The sequence below is a fragment of the Heterodontus francisci genome, chromosome 11 (assembly GCF_036365525.1).
Source record: "Heterodontus francisci isolate sHetFra1 chromosome 11, sHetFra1.hap1, whole genome shotgun sequence".
NCBI lineage: Eukaryota > Metazoa > Chordata > Chondrichthyes > Heterodontiformes > Heterodontidae > Heterodontus > Heterodontus francisci.
In genome coordinates this window covers 43,008,446-43,030,666 of record NC_090381.1, presented here as the reverse complement: position 1 = coordinate 43,030,666, position 22,221 = coordinate 43,008,446, and the positions used below count along the sequence as shown (strand labels likewise).

Genomic DNA, 22,221 nt, shown 5'->3' with positions numbered 1-22,221 from the left:
ACTACCCTTTTAAAGTACTTAATTGGCTGTGAAATTCTTTGGGATGTCCTAGTCTGCAAAAAATGTTATATAAATGCAAGTTTGGTCTTCTTTCAAGGAAGCAAAAACAAAATCAGGTTGTGATGAAAACAGAGAAAAATATAAACAGCAGCTCAAGACATTGAAAAACAATTTTGAAAATAGTATTGAGAGAAAGGATAGCAGAAAATAGGAGGGCCTACACTCAGGTATTGTCTAGTTATGCCAAGACCGTGACTGGACCTATCAGTCCTGATTATAAATGAAGATAAAAGTATGCTTAATAAGTTAAACAGATGTTTTAAATTGCTTTCCATTTTGAGGGAAATATGCAATCCCAGATTTCTAGGATCATCATTTAGGTCAAATTAATAAATTGGACTAACCTATGATAAAATGACACATTTTTGCCTATCATGATGAATGTTTTATTGTTGGCTACAGGACACAAGGTTGTACTCAGTTGGTGTGAGTGGAATTTTCAAGCGAGGTAGAACATACCTTACATACTGAGATGCAAAACATCCCCACCAAATGCATTATTTCTGAGAGACACTATTTGACACCCTTATATAAAAGAGTCATTGTATTCGATAAAGTCAAGCCCAATAATACAGACAAGCTGGCTGAGAGATGTCTTTGAGCTTTACTATAAGCGGCATATGTATTTATGCGGACAAACATCTCATGTAAATAACAACTCGCAAATGGCTGTCAATCTAATATAGTTATCAGACATACAGTTATCTACTCGTTTCAGTATATCTTCAAAGGATTTTGAATGATATACATGACCTTGGCCCAGTCAGCAGTCAGCCTAAATCTGACAAAGATGCTGAGCTAAATCAGTAGCTCCATTGTAGCATTTTGCCAAACAAGAAGGGAGTGACTGTGTTTCAACCATCAGTTTTACATTGAGATAGTGCAGAGGAAGCTCCTTTATTGTTTTAATATTGAGGAGAACAATACAGCTTGTAAATATTGTAAACATACTCCATGTATTGAATAGTGTTCATTTACCCATTTAGTAGTGTTTTTATAAACTTGTCTGTTGGTTTATAGCAGGAATTCTGTGGTGGCATATGATGTATTCCAGTAAGGCAGAATATCTCAGGACACTTACGGAGATATTGAGATTGTAAAGGCACAGAATGGCTCTTAAGGAAAGTGAGATCTGCTAATGGGAGTGGATACTAATTTTGAACCCAAGTAAAATATACATTGTGAAAACCCAAAAATGGAAGACCAACATTTAACCCGGCATCAGCAAAAGTTAATGGATTTAAATGGATAGTTGCTGCAGGACCTGATTCAAGGTATCCTCAAAGAAATGGAGGTCATATACAAGGCACTGGTTGATATTTCACTGTGATTTAGAATGATTTTTGAGGATTGGATGGTGACTTGTGTTATTTATAACACAAAAAAAACCAGACCTGGGCAACTACAGGCCATTTTTTAATTTATTTGTTCATGGGATATGGGTGTCGCAGGCAAGGCCCATCCATAATTGCCCTTAAGAAGGTGGTGGTGAGCTGCCTTCTTGAACCGCTGCAGTCTTTGGGATGTAGGTACATCACAGTGCTGTTAGGAAGGGAGTTCCAGGATTTTGACCCAGCGATAGTGAAGGAACAGCGATATAGTTCCAAGTCAGGATGGTGTGCGGCTTGGAGGGGAACTTGCAGGTGTGTGGAGTTTGCAAGTTCTCCCTGTGTCTGCGTGGGTTTCCTCCAGGTGCTCCGGTTTCCTCCCACATGCCAAAGACTTGCAGGTTGATAGGTAAATTGGCCATTATAAATTGCCCCTAGTATAGGTAGGTGGTAGGGAAATATAGGGACAGGTGGGGATGTGGTAGGAATATGGAATTAGTGTAGGATTAGTATAAATGGGTGGTTGATGGTCGGCACAGACTCGGTGGACCGAAGGGCCTGTTTCAGTGCTGTATCTCTAAACTAAACTAAACAGAACAAATAAATTTCAAAAACCTATCGATCAGTGAGTCAAAATCAGCTGTACGTAACACAGGAAACCACTCCAGCTGATACTATAAACAAACACCTGGAGAATACTTTTTTTTTATGGGATGCGGGCGTTGCTGGCAGGCCAGTATTTGTTCCTAATTGCTATTGAACTGAGTGGCTTGCTAGGCCATTTCAGAGGGCAGTTAAGAGTCAACCACATTGCTGTGGGTCTGGAGTCACATGTAGAACAGACCAGGTAAGGACAGCAGATTTCCTTCCCTAAAGGACTTTAGTGAACCAGATTTTTTTTATGACAATCAATGATTGGAGGAGATGGTGGCAGAGTGGTAATGTTTCTGGACTAGTAATTCAGACGCCCTGGCCAATGCCCTGGGGACATGGGTTAATATCCCACCATGGCAGCTGGTGGAATTTAAATTCAAATAATTAATACTGGAATTATTAGGTATACCCAATAAGAGATGTATATTATAAGGAGTTGGCAATAAGGTGATCAGTAAGTTGCAAGCAACTTAAATAAGCTAACTGAATGGACATATAAAAGGGCAAATGACATTTAATATGAAGTGTTGAGTTATGTGCATGGAGCCAGGCAATTTTAGGCATGCTTTTTCATTGCCTACAGGCCCATTAAAAGTAACAGCAGCAAAGTGACTTGGGTAAGGCATTGAGTTGTCACAAGAACTGTCAAGCAGTTACAGGGAAAGCAAGTTGGGTCTAATGTACTCAGCTAAGTAAAAGAACAAACCTAAAACACAACACTTCAATTATACAAAGTTTTGGTACATCTACACTTGGAGTACTACATCCAGTTTTGCTCCCTTATGTATGTTTATTAAAACTGAAACTCCAAAGAGGATTCAGAAAAAGGAAACAATTATGATAGCTAATGTTTGGTCTCTTTGTTACAAACATACCTTAGCGAATTAAGGATAAATGCCAGCATATGGATGATGATTGAGGTTTTTAAAATTGGAAAAGATTAGATATAATGGATTTGCACAAGATATTCAAAGTAGATAGTTATTGTAGGAGTAGACATGCTTATGAAAAGTAGACAATATGTCATATTAGCACCCAGGAGATTTTGTTATTTCAGTCAGTTGTTGCCCTCAGGGACAAGCTGCCAGATGTGGTCAGTATGGAAACAATAAAATTCTTTGAGGAGGGACTTGTCAGGACCTTGATTGAGAAGAAAGTTGTAGGATATTGTCGAGGATGGTCATGAGTTAGATAAGATCATGATCTCCTGGAGCTTGTTTGTTAGTTTTATAGAATCAGACAGAAATTTCTTCAAGTTTTCCTCTTGTTGGCCACAGTTGCTTTCCCTGGGTTTTGGGGTTTTTGCCAAGATCCACAGCATTATGAGAGTCTGGGGAGACCAGTGCAGGTCAGCACTGATGGGTTCAACGGTCTTTCCTCAGTTCTTTTTGAATGTTTATATATGAATGGTGTCAGTCACCTTTTGCAGAAGGATGACAGCCAGAATAGATTCTTAGTTTCTTTGTTGCAATGATGTCTTGTCACAATATTGCAACAGAACTGTAATTGTTGCCTTTTGTATCGACCATTCCAAGAGAGAAAAAAATGTCCCTTAGCCCCTTACGAAAGCAAAATTATTTTTCCCATATTGTACCCTAACCATCCTTTTCCGAAGTGAAATGCCAATTGGTGTGTAGTTCGGTGCTGTGGACTCACTGGGGACTGGGTTGAGAACTTACTGTATGTAAAATTGATAGTTAAAAGCGACAAGAGACCTTCATCACATCAGTTTGGTCTCAATCAAAGATAAAAGCTCGTAGGCTAAACTGCTGTGCCTCCTTGTCACCATCAATAACTCCCAGGTCAGGTATTGTCCTCCATTTTACTCACCCTCAGAGGAACATTCTCCCACTGCACCATTTCATTTCTCCCACCAGCCACCTCTGTAGTTTCGGAATGGCATTGCCAATTTAGTACAAAGTTAGGATGGGTTTATTCTATTGGCTCACACCCACTAGGAACAAACCAATCTTCTATCTCACAGAACCTCTGTAGCCTGCAACTAAAGGACCTTCAGTCCATCAGTCTGGGCTGGATTCCAGATTACAATGCAGAAGTGTAGGCACAATATGCTTATCCGTATGCTTGCATTTATTAAGGTACTGACAAGACACAGAAGTAGCAGCATTACAAAATAAGGACAGAATGCACGACTACAAAATGGGGACTGGATTATGTCTGCATGCCCTTGTCCAATCACTTTGCCACTGGTGCCAGTTTAAAAAAAAAAGCCATCTGCCAACTAAAAAGTCAGCATCCGTTTGTAGCTCAGATGAATCTGCAACTTGAAATTATGGAATTAATTCCAGATCTAAAGCTTTTCTCAAACATTAATAAAGCATTTTACAATAGATTTGCAACAGCATAATCTCTGAGTATAGTCTATTTAATATCTTGGCTTTTTTGAGAAACAAACACAAATCTACACAGAGACTACAATTTTGAGAGACTGGAACTTAAACCTCCACACCAGCAACATTTTAATGTGGCATTAACCTATTTATTTTAAACAAGTTAACACTGACATTAAAGTAAATCCAATCAGATAATCTATGCTTACGTCTTCGACTCTCTACTTTTGCACTCATCGTGCAACTAATGTGAACCTGTTTTCTTGGTTTTCCGATAACCTATGTACCTGCTAGACAGGATGTGACAATCTCAGAATATTCTGAAAGCAATATTACTAATATACTGGACATTGAAACCTGCATTGCTTTTACCTCCTCATTAACTCAGCATACCATGGATGAGTTATCTTGTTGAAATGTGATGACACTTCTTATGCAGGGTCAAGGTACCTTGTCTAATATTACTAGGGCCCTATTTGGTATGACAATCACATCTAGATGCATCTGCTGACACTGAGAGCTGGATTTTGTAATCCCGCCGCTGGAAGCGATGGTGGGCATGGAATAGGGTTGCCGACCACCACAGGACCCGCGCTGCTGGAATTACGCAGCAGGAGGCCACTTAGCATATTCACAGCAGCAGCCCCCCCCCCCCCACCAATCACGTTGCGGGGTGGCACTGGCGACACTGTTCACAGCGTCACCTGATGCAGAAGCAGATGTTGGTGCCATTTTTAAAAGGCTGCCAGCCCTGCAGACATTTCAACAAAGTGCACGGTTGACCACTTCCCTATACAAACACAGCGGAGTTGACCCCTTCCCCACCCCTGTGGTGCCAGCTTACCCTGGACGGGTAAGTGAAGGCGTGTGAGTGCCACATGTCATGCTGAAGATCGGGAACTGAAGGTAAGATCGCAGTGGTTTATATTTAAATTAATGCAAACATCCATTTAGCATATGGAAAGCAGGGTCCTGTCGCAGAGCAGCAGAGGGGAAGCCACAGAGCTTCCCCGCCACTAGGAAGATCAATCCCGGCATCAGGTTCCGTGATGGGCCACCGTCGCTCCGATTCTTCGGCCCCAACCACCCCCCCCCCCGCCACGGAGCTGAACAGGCATACTGGAATTTCCACCAGTCTAGGGGTTAATCTGAATGTTATTAAAACAACCCCTTTGTAATGGGTCACTCATATCTCTTTTGTGTGGCTGCAAAAGCTAATTCATGCAGAGTGGATCCACAGTATTCCACAAGGAAAATTATTACATTTAAATAGGGAGGAAGGTTTTGAGGATGGTCCCATACCTGAAATGCTACCTTTCCTGTTCCCTGCCATAAATGCTGCCTGACCTTCTGAGTGTTTGCAGCATTATCTGTTTTGGCATTAAACAGAAAAGCTTTTTTTCACTGTGGAAACAGGCATTACATATTTCTGGACATTGTCATGATGTGCGCGACATATCACAACATGCTGCAGTTTACACAAGCCTATCCTGGGGGCGAGTTCAACTTTGGAGGGGCTGCAAAATGGATAGGATCAGGTTGGGAACCTGTTATGCACATTTCCCCAATTTCCTGTGCATTGAAGTCAATAGGAAGGAAAGTCATGCTGAGCAGAGAGTGGGCAGCCAAACCACACTGCCCATTCTACACCCCTATCAAAATTGAATTTTACCCTCCTTGTCCTTTTGTAAATGGAAAAAAAATGTCAATTAGTTTTGCAGGAAAGCATTGCTCCTTTAAAACCATGAAAGATAGAATCTCAGCAGATAGTTACTATGTTTTCTGCATTGTTTCAGGAGTATTTGCAATATGTTCATAATCCACACATAGTAGCATGACATCAATTTTCTTCTGGATGTCTTTTTTAAATAACGTTCCGCAGATAGCTGCAGAAGATGTTTCCAAAGTAGCACACTTAAAGTGTCATACACTGTTCCATACCTTGTGTACTTGAGAAGAGTGGGTCTGGCTTCACGCATGGTTCCTTTCATTAATCCTGTTTAACTCTCCCGACAGTCTAATCACATCCCAGAAGCAGCTGTGTGCTGGACAACAAACCAGCAACGACTTGAACCAGCGGAGAAAATGGCTTGGAGGAGGCTCCTTGTATAATAATAGATACCCATGAATCATCAGTTCCGAGGGGGAAGGGGGCGGGGGAGATGCAGTGGGAGAGAGGAAACAGACAGAAAAATTGCAGATTGCGTAAAATCAAATGGAAATTGTAAATTTCCTATTCAGCCTTAAAGGCCTAATTGTTCATACCTCGTAGCACAGGATGGAAGCTTAATCAAACTGGGGCATGCTACTAAAACTGCTGCAATAAACTGCAGCTAATGGAGCCTAACTCTGCATGCAGACACAGCATGCCAGTGTTTACGCGATGCTGTTGAATTGCAAATGTAGAACCCCAAGGACAACCTTGAGGAAATCTGAAAATGGATGCAAACAGAAAAAAATGTAGGCACGGCCCATCTCTATTCAATGGACTAACAAAAGACTGAATCATATTATCGTTTGTTTTCCCCATTTTAGTGTTTCAGGATGTAATGGTGCATCATCTTCAGCTAAGTAGAAATGCAAACTGACCATACAGAAAGGTTGTGTTTACATATTCAATTTGAATCTTTCTCCAGGAAAGCGAAAGGTTCAGATGTTGTAATGCAGGCAAATTGTAGAATCATTAATCACATGTAAATACATCTTGATAGTCTTGAAGACACAAAGACACAGATTTTGGCTAGATGTTGTTTTTCAAAGTGTCTGTTTGACACATTCAGTGGAAAAATGACATTAAATTCTGAGGTGCTCTGCAACATGTACTTTATTGATATCCTTTATAAAAATATGCTAATTATTTCACAAGGGCACACATTCATGTAAATCATATTTTTTTTAAATTAGAAAAACTTAGGGAAAAGATTCTTAATTATGCCAAGACTGAAAACTGTGGTCTAAATTTTTCCAGCTCGCCACTGAGATTGGCGGCGAGCTTCAAAAACGGTGCGGTGCACGGGTGAGAAAATATCTTTAAAATGAAATTTAGTTTATAAAGATCCAGCACTGGATGATGGGATGTCATTACTGGACCAGCCTATCGCAGTAATATTAACAGTAGCAGTACTTGTTTTGCACAAATGTGGGGAACAATGTCATTGTAGGACTTTTCGAAGCACGCTGCACTGCAGCTGCTCTTCATCTTAGTTCTGCTTTCATTTTACGCGGTGGCTCATTTACGTGGCAGAGATGGACCACCCAGCCCCGGTGACGTAGAGGACCCTGTGTCCTCGGCAAATGCATTATTTTTAAAGGGCTTCAGGCCCTTCTGTATTATTTAAATGTTTAAAGTCACAGGTTTCTAAAAAACTTAAAATAAAAATGTATTCACAATTCCAATTTCCTCTCCCACCGCCCCCCCCCCACCATGATCAATCAGTTTATTTGTTCTCTCCCCAAAAAAAGTAAATTCTTAATCCTGACCTCTCCCCCCTCCCCAAAATTTCTTTACTTTAATTTTCAACCCCTTCCCACCATCTCATCCACTAATCACATTAGTTTTTGCCATCCGCTCCCCCCCCCCCCATCCCACCCTGAAAAATTCACTCTTCACCCTCCCCCAGTGTTACGCCTCAGATCTCCGAACGAAATATCAGAGTAGGACAGGCGTCGTGAAATGTTAAGTGTTTATGCGTGTACTTTAAATTAATTAACATATTTTAATTAGGTCTCCATCGCCGGGTGGCGGTATAGCTGCCAGAAGGCCTCACTGCCACTGGTAATATGGGGCGGGGCTTCCCGACATCGAGGCCTGTGGTGGACCTCACTCAGGGTATTGTCTGGGGCCCTCCCCCACCCCGCCATGACCCCCGATATCGGGAGGCTGGTAAAATCCAGCCCTGTGTGTGTGCATGAGAGAGAGAGATATCTTTACTGAATCACTGAACTTATTAGCCATGAATATGAGGAAGTTATCATGATTTTTAATGTCATGTTAGGACATGGGTGACACTGGCAAGGATGCTATTAATATCCATCGCTAGCTGCCCTGAGAAGTAGTCCTTAATATTTGTAACTGAATGGCTTGCTAAGCCACTTTTAGAGGGCATTAAATATGAACCAAACATATACTGTGGGATTTCAGTCTCTGTAGACCAGATCAGATAGCAGTGGCAGCTAATTTCAGACAAAGCAGCAACAGAGGCATTAAAATGAATCTGGGTCTGGCAGGATTCCTGTCCACCCCTGTTGGAATTGCCAAAGTGGACAGAATCAGTCCGAGTTTTTATGCCCCCCTCACAGTCAACCACACTGCCAACACTCACCATTCAAGGGCCTTGCATGAATAATGCCAATTTGGGTGAGACAGCAGAGAGATGAGGGGAGAAAAACAGCTGAACATAGAATGATGGTAAAAGAGGGTTGGGGGAGGGAATTGCCAGCTTGAGTGAGGGACAAAAGATGAGTATCGGCTTGAACTCGGCTGGAGGGGGAAGACAGTATCAGAGGCAAGAGGGAGAAGATGTCAGTATTAACCAGGCAATTAGAGGAGAAGAGAGTGTAAAGGGAGAGGTGTTGAATGCAGTGCAGTTCATCTGTGAACTGGTTAAACTGCATCTGCAAACTGATGTGTGGAGGATGTATAAGGGAAAGTGACTATTAAGGTTACCTTTGGGGAAGTTGTTGACTGCTGAAAATCCAAGCATTTAGATATTTAAAAAAATCTAGTAATTGCAAAGTCTAAAAAAGTTTAAACTGAATTAGAATTAATCAATTTTTAATTTTTAATGATTCCCTGAAAGATGCCACCATTTTGTGCCTTTGACATTTAGATTTCTTCACCAGATTATTTTTTTCCTCCAATACAAGTGAAAGAATGTTGTATTACCAACAGCTTAAATTATAAAACCCATTAAAATATTTGTTTTAACAGCATGGGCTTATTAATCGGGACCATTCTTGAGGTATTAACTTTTGTGAAGCTGTCAATCAGTTTGTGAAAGTTTCTAGCTTTATATGCATGGTTCTTATTTGCATCTATGTTAAGCCTACCTCGGTGCATTACAAGGGTCTTATTCCAATATCAGCACTTCTGCATCATCTCAATGTTCCTCTGACGAATGACATCAGAAGCAACTGTGACAAGATAGTTGCTTTACATATACTTCAAACATTAATTTCATCATCCACCATTGAGGAATATTATCAACGGTGGGCAATTTTGTTTATTTGTCCTAGATTTCCGAAGTTTGCTATTGCTAGAAAAATTGTGTTTGAAAAGAAATCACAATGAGGAAATCATTCTTTATGGTCGGTATCGACCCAAAGAATCTTCCTGAGCCAATCCCTAATCTCATGTACAGGTTCATAGACAATATGTAGATACCAACACACAGACAGGCAAAGCAATCAGTCAGCAAGTGCTCAACCACACAATTCCTCCAGTTATATGTCACTAAGCGGCACTTACCAACAACCTGCTCATCAATGCTTAGTTTGGGTTCCCCTGGGAAAACTTTGCTCAAGACCTCATTACAGCCTTGGTACAAACAAGGAAAAAACAGCCGAATTCCACGGGTGAGGTGAAAGTTACTCCCCTTGACATCAAGGCAGCACTTGACCAACTGTGGCATCAAGGAGCCCGAGTAAAATTGAAGTCAATGTGAATCAGGAGGAAAACTCTGCACTGGTTGTTGCGGGTCAATCATCTCAGCCCAGGACATAACTGCACAAGTTCCTCCGGGCAGTGTCCTTGGCTGAACCATCTTCAGCTGCTTCATCAATGACTTTTCCCTCCATCATAAGGACAGAAGTGGGGATGTTTGCTGATGATTGCACGGTGTTCAGTTCCACTCGCAACTCCTCAGATAATAAGTACTCCGTGTTTGCATGCAGCAAGGTCTGGACAACATTCAGACTTGTGCTGATAAGTGGCAAGTAACATTCATGCCACACAAGTGCCAAGCAATGACCATCTCCAACAAGTGAAAATCTAACCATCTCCCCATGACATTCAATAGCATTACCATCGCTGAATCCGCCACCATCAATATCCTGGGGGTTATCATTGATCATAAACTTAACTGGACCAACCATATAAATACTGTGGCTACAAGAGCAGGTTAGAGGCAGGAGATTCTGCAGTGAGTAACTCACCTTCTGGCTCCCCAAAGCCTGTCTACCATCTACAAGGCACAAGTCAGGAGTGTGATGGAATACTCTCCACTCTGGTGAGAGTGGTTCAATGAAGAGTGCAGGAGGGCATGCCAGGCTCAAAATGAGGTGTCAACCTGGTGAAGCTACAACCCAGGACTACTTGTGTACCAAGCAGCACACGATTGACAGAGCTAAGCAATCTCACAACCAACAGATCCGATCTAAGCTCTGCAGTTCTGCCACATCAAGCCATGAATGGTGGTGGACAATTAAACAACTAACTGGAGGAGGTGGTTCCACAAATATCCCCATCCTCAATGATGAGGGAGCCCAGCACATCAGTGCAAAAAATAAGGTTGAAGCATTTGCAACAATCTCCAGCCAGAAGTGCGGAGTGGATGATCCATCTTGGCCTCCTCCTGAAGTCCCCAGCATTACAGATCTCCAACAAGAGATCCTGGGGGTTACCACTAACCAGAAACTGAACTGGAGTAGCCATATAAATACCATGGCTACAAGAGCAGGTCAGGTATCCTGTGGCGAGTAACTCACCTCCTGATTCCCCAAAGCCTGTCCACCATCTACAAGGCACAAGTCAGAAGTGTGATGGAATATTCTCCACTTGCCTGGATGGGTGCAACTCCAACACTCAAAAAGCTCGACACCATCCAGGACAAAGCAGCCCACTTGATTGGCATCCCATCCACCAACAGTCACTCCCCCCACCATCAACGCACAGTGACAGCAGTGTGTGCCATCTACAAGATGCACTGCAGAAATGCACCAAGGCTTCTTAGACAGCACTTTACAAACCTACGACCTCTACCATGTAGAAGGACTAGGGCAGCAGATGCATGGGAACATCACCACCTGCAAGTTCCCCTCCTAGTCACGCACCATCCTGACTTGGAACTATATCACCATTCCTTCACTGTCACTGGGTCAAAATCTTGGAACTCCCTTCCGAAAAGCACTGTGGGTGTACCTACCCCACATGGACTGCAGCAGTTCTAGAAGGTGGCTCACCACCACCTTCTCAAGGGCAATTAGGGATGGGCAATAAATGCTGTCCTAGACTGCGATGCTCGCATCCCATGAACGAATAAAATAAAACTTGACTGGATGAGTACACCTCCAACAATATAAGAAGCTCAACACCACAGAGGACAAAGCAGCGTGCTTGATTGGCACCCTATCTACCACTATATCGCCGATCCTTCACTGTGGCTGGGTCAAAATCCTAAAACACCCTCTCTAACAGCACTGTGAGTATACCTACGCTATGGGACTCACCACCACCTTCTCTGGAACAATTAGGGATGGGGAATAAATGCTGGCCTTGCCAGTGATGCCCATATCCCATGAACAAATTAAAAAAAAAACCTTTGTAATAAGCCCTTAAGTTATTTCATGGACTGTTTTATAGTCTTAATGAACAATAGCAAAATGAAAAAAAGTGAAACCCTTTTGGTTCCCATGCAACATGCTAAGTGTCCAGTCACAAAATAGGCGCAAGCCAAATTCAGTTCCAGAATTCAATCTCCCAGACAAATCTGAAGTAAAAGCAGAAAATGCCGGCAATACATAATGGTCAGTCAGCATCTGAATGAAAAAGATAGACTATTGTTTTGAACAGCAGTTAAAGTGGAAGCCAAGAAGGGGTTGTTTCAGCAACTGCTATTTTATGGCTTTTCAATGAGATTGTCACTGCGCTGCCAACTAGTCCTAGATTTGGGACAGTTTCTGAGCCCAACTTCATAAAACCCTTTCAGCAAATAGGCAGAGGAGACTTTATACCATCAGTGTGAGCTGTATTTGAGCACAAGGTCCAAAGATAAAAAATTAATACCTAAACCACTGTATCCCAATCTTCTAAAACTGTAGCCAATTCCCTTTTGAAAGCCACAGTTGAATCTGCCACCAATACCTTTTCAGATTGTAACCACTCGCTGTGTAAAAAAAGTTTTGCCTTTTGTCCCTTTTGGTTCTTTTGCCAATCACTTTAAATCTATGTCTGCACTCTCTGGTTCTCGACCCTTCTGCTAATAGAAACAGTTTCTTCTTTCTACTCTGTCTAGACCACTCATTTTAAACACCTCAACAATGCAACAATAACAGACACAAAGGTTTCTGACTTTATTTTGTTTGTATCTGTTAAATAGAGTTAAAATGGAGACTGTTACTACTTCATTAAGTTTCAAAATGGAAGACAAGAGACAATTACTTGAAGACTAACTGTATCCTGTCTTCTATTCTTCCAAAGATGCTTTTCTGGTTAACAAATGGAAACAAAAATGTAATTTTCAATCTGGTGTCAAACAAGTACGTTAGAAATACAGCAGTTACTTTCCTTTTTGCATGTTCCTGGCTTAAAACAGGCCAGGGCCTTGAAGTGAAACATTTAATGACGGTATTAGAAGGCACAAAAGACAATTCAGTTAGTAAATTTAGTGAACTATTGTGAAATACACAATTTTTAAATCTTTATTATTGCTTAAAACCTTATTTTCAACATTAGAAATTTCAGTTGCTGAGGAAAAAAAGGCAAGATAAAAATAAAATTAAAAAGCCAATTTGAAGGTGTTGGCAAGCTCTCAGAATTGATTATTCGGGGCTTAGAACATAGAGAACATAGAACAGTACAGCACAGTCCAGGCCCTTCGGCCCACGATGTTGTGCCGAACCTTTAACCTACTCTAAGATCAAACTACCTACATACCCTTCATTCTACTATCATCCATGTACCTATCCAAGAGTCGCTTAAATGTCCCTAATGTATCTGCTTCTACTACCACCGCTGGCAGTGCATTCCACGCACCCACCACTCTCTGTGTAAAGAACCTACATCTGACATCTCCCAGAAACCTTCCTCCAATCACCTTAAAATTATGCCCCCTGGTGATAGCCCTTTCCGCCCTGGGAAAAAGTCTCTGGCTATCCACTCTATCTATGCCTCTCATCATCTTGTACCCCTCTATCAAGTCACCTCTCATCCTTCTTCGTTCCAATGAGAAAAGCCCTAGCACCCTCAACCTTTCTTCGTAAGACATGCCCTCCAGTCCAGGCAGCATCCTGGTAAATCTCCTCTGCACCCTCTCTAAAGCTTCCACATCCTTCCTATAGTGAGGTGACCAGAACTGAACACAATATTCCAAGTGTGGTCTAACCAGGGCTTTATAGAGCTGCAGCATAACCTCACGGCTCTTAAACTCAATCCCCCTGTTAATGAAAGCCAACACACCATACGCCTTCTTAACAACCCTATCAACTTGGGTGGCAACTTTGAGCGATCTATGGACATGGACCCCAAGATGGGATGCCACCTTCGTGTCATCGGCAAACTTGCTAACCCAGCCTTCCACTTCCTCATCCAAGTCATTTATAAAAATCACAAAGAGCAGAGGTCCCAGAACAGATCCCTGCGGAACACCACTGGTCACCGAGCTCCAGGCTGAATTCTTTCCATCTACTACCACCCTCTGTCTTCTATGGGCCAGCCAATTCTGTATCCAGACAGCCAACTTTCCCTGTATCCCATGCCTCCTTACTTTCTGAATGAGCCAAACATGGGGAACCTTATCAAACGCCTTGCTAAAATCCATATACACCACATCCACTGCTCTTCCTTCATCAATGTGTTTTGTCACATCTTCAGAGAATTCAATAAGGCTTGTGAGGCATGACCTGCCCCTCACAAAGCTATGCTGACTGTCTCTAATCTAACTATGCTTTTCCAAATAATCATAAATCCTGTCTCTCAGAATCCTCTCCAATAATTTGCCCACTACCGACGTAAGACTGACTGGTCTATAATTCCCAGGGTTATCCCTATTCCCTTTCTTGAACAAGGGAATAACATTTGCCACCCTCCAATCATCTGGTACTACTCCAGTGGACAGTGAGGATGCAAAGATCATCGCCAAAGACGCAACAATCTCTTCCCTCGCTTCCCGTAATAACCTTGTTTGCACAAGTCCTTTATAGTTTCTAATTGACAATTTTTAAAGCTGATTCTCTTGATTTTGATTTTATTCATTCCCTACCTGTTCGCATCTATTCTGCTCTGGGTTGCCGACCCTCCAGGATTGGCCTGGAGTCTCCGGGAACTGAAGATTAATTTCCAGCACCCTGCTACCAGAACCCCAGCAGAAATATTATAGGGGCATTGAAAAAAATGCATATTTTCCATTTTCTTTGAACAATTTCAAATATTAGTCATAATAATATTAAAGCTGGGAAAAAGGCCATTCAGCTGACAGTCAAGAATTGTCCAATCAGGTAACAGAGAGTCTACTGCTTTCCAACTGGTTTTGGGAAGGAGCTGCACTGGAAGGTTGGATGTGTCAAGTAACTAATGGTGAGAGAATGGAGATGGGACAGTTGGAGACAAATGGTCATGTAATAAAACTTCCAGGAATACATTTAACCAGAGTTGGCAACCCTAATTCTGCTGCTGTTTTATTTTAATGAATAATTGAAGAAAGATTTGCATTTACATAACACCTTTCATGACCTCAGGGTGCCCCAAACTGCTTTACAGCCAATGAAGTACTTTTGAAGTGCAGTCACTGTTGTAATGTAGGAAACACAGCAACCAATTTGCACACAATAAGGTCCCACAAACAGCAATGTGATAATGACCAGATAATCTGCTTTTGTGATGTTGATTGAGGGATAAATATTCGCCAGGGCACCGGGGAGAACTCCCCCGCTCTTCTTCAAAATAGAGCCCTGGGATCTTTTAGGCCCACCTGAGAAAGCAGACAAGGCCTCGGTTTAGCATCTCATCCAATAGATGGCACCTCCTACAGTGCAGCATACCCTCAGTACTGCACTGGATTATTAGCCTAGATTTTTGTGCTCAAGTCCTGGAGTGAGACCTGAACTTCTGTCTCAGAGGGGAGAATGCTACCAATTATCCCACAACTGACACAATCTTTGAACCAATCAACAAAATGCAATGACAACCAAACGGGAAGTCCGCACCATACATGAGGTGGGGGACTAAACTGGGTAGCCCCCGAAAACAGGGGCAGGGATTGTCATGCATATTTTACCTGCACCCACTGATTGAAATGCAGGCAGCACACCATCTTTGTGCTGCTTGCTAATTAATGTGATTGCTGCAGGCAGCCAGCACTAACCCTGCTGTTCACTGGCTGCATACATCAGCATGCAGCACAAAATCATCATTGGCTCACACCACTAAAAGTTAGCCTGCACCTCTTAAAGGGGATGAGCTTGTGGCTAGAGCAGGTGCTGAGAGTAGATGCAGTGCCAGTAGAAGTTCAATAACCTCACACAAGTAGTCAAGGTGAGTGAATGCATCTTCAAATGCCATATCCTACTGGCAGCAGCACTATCCTCAGACACTCCGCATTCACCATACTCCCATTACCTATGTACCAACAATCTCCATCAGTCAGGATTCATAACTAACATTCAAATGTTTCACTTCACACTCACACACTTAGCATATTCCTTCTTCTTCTTAGGCGGTCCCTCAGCAATGAGGATGACACTCTTCCACTCCAGAGTTGTGGGTCCTTAGGTGACTAAATAGTCCAATTCTGGATCCACACACTCTGCCACAAGTGGGACAGGTGGTGTTTGGTGAGGAGAGTGAATGGGATGCTCGAATTTCCAAATGCTCCTTCTGCTGTTTGCAATTGTTGCAAACCTCACACTCACATTTCACAGCGTGCAAACACTGCCAGCTATTCAACCATGTCACCTACATCAGTCAAATAGATTGCAGGAAACTCACTGACAAACTTCCTTCTCTCTTGCAGGATGAGGTGCACATAACCAGAGGCAGCAGCATCTAACTGAAGGGGACAGGGGCACCTGCATGTCCTAAAAACCATGGAAGAGATGGTACTGGCCATTATTGAAATGACCGTTGCTGAGTCTATGGCCAGCAGCAGGGCCGAAACCTTTGAAGATGATGGTAGCTTCATACTAGTTCACCTTCTCACATTCTACTTCCCCCTCATCCCACAATCTCTTCTGATTTATAAGCTTCATATGATGTAAGCATGTAACTCTACTTTATCCTCCTCCCTGCACCACAACCTTTCTCTTGTGCCTTTTACCTTACAAATGCCCAAGAGGGGCAGCCTGACCAGGCAGTGGAAGAATACCAAGAAGAGAGAGGATGATGGAGAAAAACCATCACTTGATTTCACACTCGCAGCCACAGCTCAGATGCTGATTTTGCACATATTTTTGAGGACAGTTTAGAGGCAGGATCTGAATATCGTGAGACACTGGATACAAGTGCACTGCAGCTAAGGCAGGGGGCAAGGATACCGCAGGTGCCAGCTCACCACAGGCTGAGGTCATACAGGAATTCTGCTGCAGGGGACTCAAATAAGGACTTTGATGGGGCAGCCTATAGAAGGTTGATGGGCATACACAATTAAATGCTTGGTACATTGGGAAGCCTGCCAGAAAGTTTAATGCCAAGGAGCATGAAGGAGTTGGGCAGCAAAGGGCACCAGGCTTTGCAAGGATTGGAGCTCATCCTTTCCAGTATGGAAGTGATGGCCAATTCCATGAAAACACTAATGGAACCAACCATGATGCAGCATTTGATGGCCAATATCTCAGCTTTCATTCTGCTATGCAAGCTCAGACTGCTGCCATTATGACTGTGGATACCCGTATTCAGAGGGCATCAAAGCAGTCCAGCAATCTGTTCTCCAACAGATTACAAGGATTACTGAGGCACTGTCCCAGGGATTGGCAGTGGATCCGTGGAGCACAATCCTGCTGTTCATTCCCACCCTACCACTCCACCAGTGCCCTTGATGTTGCCTGTTAGCCAACCAACACAGACTGCTGCCACACATGCCAAGATGGGCCAGTCTGAGGTCAGGCGTTCCAAACCCAGAGCTGTCTGTGGTCGTCCTCCAAGGCCATCTACAGTCTCCCCGCTAAATGTCAGCAGCTTTCCACCAGCTGTGCTGCTACCATTGGAATGGCACTATATAGGAGGAACACCAGGCCAAGTAAAGGCACATGGAAGACAGGCAATAAGGAAATGCACAAGGGGGTTTAATTTAATTGTATGTGTAATATGGCATGATTTCATTTATAAATGTTGTTAATAATGATTATCTGGTGCTGGCTTTTATTTTTGCATTGTGGGCAAGAGGACGATGTGATGGTCAGTGACAGAGCAAAGGTAAAGTGTGTGGAACTGTTGGTGAATGAGAAATTCAGGTCACTTACTTATATTGCACTCTAGTTAATTAAAACAAGAAATGCTGGAAATACTCAGCAGGTCTGGCAGCATCTGTGGAGAGAAGCAGAGTTAACATTTCAGGTCAGTGACCCTTCATCGGAACTGGTAAATGTTAGAAATGTAATAGGTTTTAAGCAAATAAAGCAGGGGTGGGGTAAGAGGTAACAAAAGGCAGGGTGTTGATAGGACAGAGGGTGTTTCAGATTTCCAGCATCTGCAGTATTTTGCTTTTATATTATTGCACTCTAGTTAGTTCGTCAGACAGCCCCCATCATGCTCAGATTCCTCAGCTGCTCAATTAATAATTGTGAGCAAGGGCTAGCCCCTCATGATGACAAGAAGGTTGGGTAGCTTGCAGAAGACCACCACATATTGCGAGACTGACACAACTGAGTACTGCAGAGCTCATCCAGAGTGGTTTAAGCAGCAGAACTACTGTTTCAACACACCAATGTTCTGCTGTATTGCATTTCTTGTGGCAGCATGGCTCGCACATGACATCGCATTAGCATGCTGCCCATGTGGATGTGGGTTGCAAACTGGACTCATGAGCTATGCCATCAGCAGAGAGCCCTTATTGCCCAGTAACCATCCTATGGTTTATCATGGTGGCTGAAATGCATCTGGTATAGGGGACTGCCACAGAATGAAGGCATCATGACTGCTGCCAAGATACCAGGCATCAACTTGCATGATGTCCTGCATATGGTCATACACTGGCTGGTTGTTGAGCAGTGGAATCCCTTTTGGTTCCAGTGCATGGCACAGTTGACATGCAGTGCCCATTAAACAACGTGTGTGCAGTCAATAAAACCCTGCACCATGGGGAAGCCTGAAATCCTAACAAACCCTGGAGCTGAGTCTACCTGCTTGTCTCTGCCAAGGAAGAATGAATTGCAATTAGCTCTCTTTCAATATACAGCCTCAGTAACATCACTTATGTAATAACGGACTGCAAGCTGCAAGATGTTGCTGGTATCTCCAGCTCCAGCCTGGATGGAGCCAGCCACATAAAGGTTCATCGCTACGGTCACCTTCACAGCCACAGGAAATGTGGTCCTCACTCTGCTCTGAGGTTACAGTTGTGACTGCAGTTGTGGTAGATTTCAGTGAGGACACTCTAACAGAAGTGCAGGTATCTCACACATTGTTCCTCGCTAAGGTACAGGTAAGTAGAATGGCTTCCTGAACATTGCGGGTGCTTTTGACCTCTTGCTGAGAGCTGTCCTTCCCCTTCCAGCAGCTTGTCCTGCTCTGCGTTCCCTCTGCTCATTCTCCCAGTCATGCACTGTTCCAAAGGGAATGCCTACTAGTGCACCGTGACTGAGAGCAGCTGGTTTGTGTAGAAGCTTTAAAGCCAGAACAAAGCCCTGAAGCCACATCACTTCCTGTAGACTTCTGCAACTTGAAACGACTATGGAGACACCAAACACTTGTACAATCATTATAACTTTAAATAGCACTGGTTGGGGGAAACAGGGAGGGGGGGGGGGGGGCGGTCCTTTATGCTGCTTAATGCATGTTCAACTGTGCGCGCTTAAGACAGGATGTTGGCTGGAGCGAGAAGCTTCAAAATGGCAGCACTATCGTCAAATCTGCGTGCACCATGATCTGCCTCCCTGCATATTTATGGCATATATTTTGGTCCCCAAATACTGCCAAGCCCAATTTCATGCCTACATTTTTTAATAATAGCGCAGATATAAACATACATACACAAATAACCTGCTTTTTTTTTTTAAAATAGTTTATTTTCCTCAGAGGCATACCCAGAAGATCAGGTTCATCTTCCTCAAGCTAAATGGTAGCCAGGTTTTGGAGATATAGAGGATGTTTCCTGTTGTCATTGCATTAACTAACTTTATTTGAGTGTTTGTGTTACTGTACTTATGCAACAACTAATATTTGGGAATCATACAGAAAATAGGGTTGAAGGAGTGATGAATTTTATTCAATGCAAAGAATTACACTGTGATTCCTATATTTTGGATTGTATTATTGTCCCACTGAGATACATGATGCAGACTATGTTTACTGTGATATTATTGCTATGAATGCTTTTCTTTTTAGTGTGATTATGTTTTAAAAACTGTGATCTTTAATGCAGTGCAAAATGGACATTCAGAGGAGACATGTGACCTCACATGAGTTTGGCCCAGAGACAATCCAATGGTCTTGGTTACCATGAGAACCAGAAAGCCAGATCAAAGACCCTTTTGAAAGCAGGGTGCAAGGTTTTAACATCTAAAGGACAATGGCTTTCACTCTCCCAAACTCACAGATTATAAACAGGGCGCCAGCGACACTAAAATGCAACTTGAGTTGCAGTTTTTAACACCTGGAAACAAAGGAAGGCCCAGGTAGTTTTGCTACGGTCAGACTTATGGACTCTGAGAATTGTAAAAGGCAAATGACTCTTGACTTTTGATCTGGATATATTTGAGAGGCTTAATTCTGGAGACTGAAAGGAAGAACCAAGAACTAGCAGCTGCTAAGATTTGAACCTGGTTCAAAGGCTTGAGGTTTGAGGAGGAGAAAAGACCAACAAGGTCATCGGAGGTTACCTCATTAACAGAAGAGCTGTTGAATGTGCTTTGAAGAAGTGAGCAAAGAGGACTTTGGCTTCAAGGAGAACTTGGAGATCTAGCCCATAGCAACTAGGAGCAGTTTGGGTCTTTTAACTGCAAGGATATCTTTTCGATGAGAACACAGTGTAACATATAAAGGTGGTGTGGGGTTTTCAAGTGTGTTAATAACGGGAAATAGCTTTCCCTGTAATTTAGTCTATTAGCTACCCACTAAGTACTGTTTAGTTAATGTTGATTATTTTAGTTTAGTTGTTATCGTAGAAGTCCTAAAACGTGTAATCTTGTATAATTCTTTAATTGGTCTGGGGAGTTCATATCACTTGTTTTAAAGGTAACAGTCTCAACTAAGGTCGTAACATTATGTATGGTTACTTTAAGTTTGTTGATGGACTCGTGGTCGAAATTTCCAATGTAATGCAGTAAGTGAAGGCAGCCCTGTAGCAGTTATGAGGGCAGTCAACAACCATAGATAGTAGCAGTAGCTATCAATAGCACTATAACGGAGTGCAAAGCCCAGCCTGAAGGCAAACAGTCGAGGTCAGCTAAATTTGTTCCTGCAAACCACATTTTCATGTCCTTCAGTTTTAAAAAAAATAATTGTATCATGTTTATTCCCTACGCGCCTTTTTCTTGAAAGGGTCAGAACACCCCCTTTAAAACAGCGCTCAACAGAGGGTCATGGGATCACTTTCAAGCGCAACAATTAAACAGAAAGGAACCGCAATACAGCCTCGAAGACAGAAAAACAATTGCACAGAAATTAGAAAGTGGAGAAAAAAAAGCTGCAATGGAGCCAAGTTTATACATATGTCAGATCAACTACTGCTTAAATAAGATATCCAAATACACTGCTGTAATTTGAGTTAAGTTTAATTTAAACACCCCTTTCGTTTTAAAGAGCATAATTCGCAACTAAAACCTTGAAAGAATCAGTTTGTAGCAACACCGTTCACAGTCTGAGCGAAATACAGCAACTTAGCAATCAGACAAAACGAGAGATTCGGAACGAAACACTGGCAACTACTTACTTAAGAAACTGCTTCCCCATGTATTTCTGAAGATTGCTCCTAAAGTACTTTATAATCACTATCATTCTGCAAGTGAAAACACAAATGCAGAATTAACGTATTAAACTTAAAAGAATTGAACTTCGCAAGGCCAGACTGTAACCCGATCACTGCTCGGCTCGGCTCGGGTTCAACGTTAGAACAGCGCAACAAAGAGAAGGGGAAGGGGGGGGGGAAAACTCTGCGTTTCTCGGCTAATCATTCGTTAAAATCTTTGAAGTGGGTGGTAGGGGGAAAATGTATTATAGCAGTTAATCGAACATGGATCCAGACAGGAAGTATTTTTTTGATGGAGTGTTATTTTCAAGTGTTAAAGTCACAAGTTTTTTTTAAAGGGAAAATTATGATGGCATAGAATTAATCAGAGGCAGGAGCCCAACAGGGACAAAAAAAAATTCTGACAACAGTAGGATTTTGGGATGCAGTTCTTCCTTCAGTTGAAGTTTGTTATACTAGCTTCTGCAATAGCTTTTCTGATTAGCTCCACGTTATATGTACATGGAAGACTGATTTACATAGGAGCAGGAGTAGGCAATTCAGCCCCTCGAGCCTGCTCCGCTATTGAATAAGATCATGCCTGATCTCATCTCAGCCTCCATAACCCTTCAACCCATTGCTAATTAAAAATCTGTCTATCTCCTCCTTAAATTTACTCAAATGTCCCAGCATCCACCACACTCTGGGGTAGTGAATTCCACAGACTCACGACCCTTTGAGAGAAGTAATTTCTCCTCATCTCTGTTTTAAATCTGCTACTCTTTATCCTAAAAC

The 22,221-nt window shown here is 42.5% G+C and overlaps 1 protein-coding gene across 8 annotated transcripts in view; it reads right to left on the bottom strand.

Moving 5' to 3' along the window:
* Positions 1 to 22,221, bottom strand: part of LOC137375220 (beta-galactoside alpha-2,6-sialyltransferase 1-like) — a 152,586-nt gene that overhangs the window by 85,848 nt on the left and 44,517 nt on the right. The window contains exon 1 of one of the 8 annotated variants that reach the window (XM_068042048.1): positions 21,412 to 21,591. The exons of 6 other annotated variants lie outside the window; for them this stretch is intronic. The gene's annotated coding sequence lies outside the window, so the exon portion shown is untranslated. Of the gene's footprint in view, positions 1 to 6,334; positions 6,497 to 21,411; positions 21,592 to 22,221 lie in introns of those variants that run through there. One more of the 8 variants, XM_068042049.1, reaches the window with a different exon arrangement.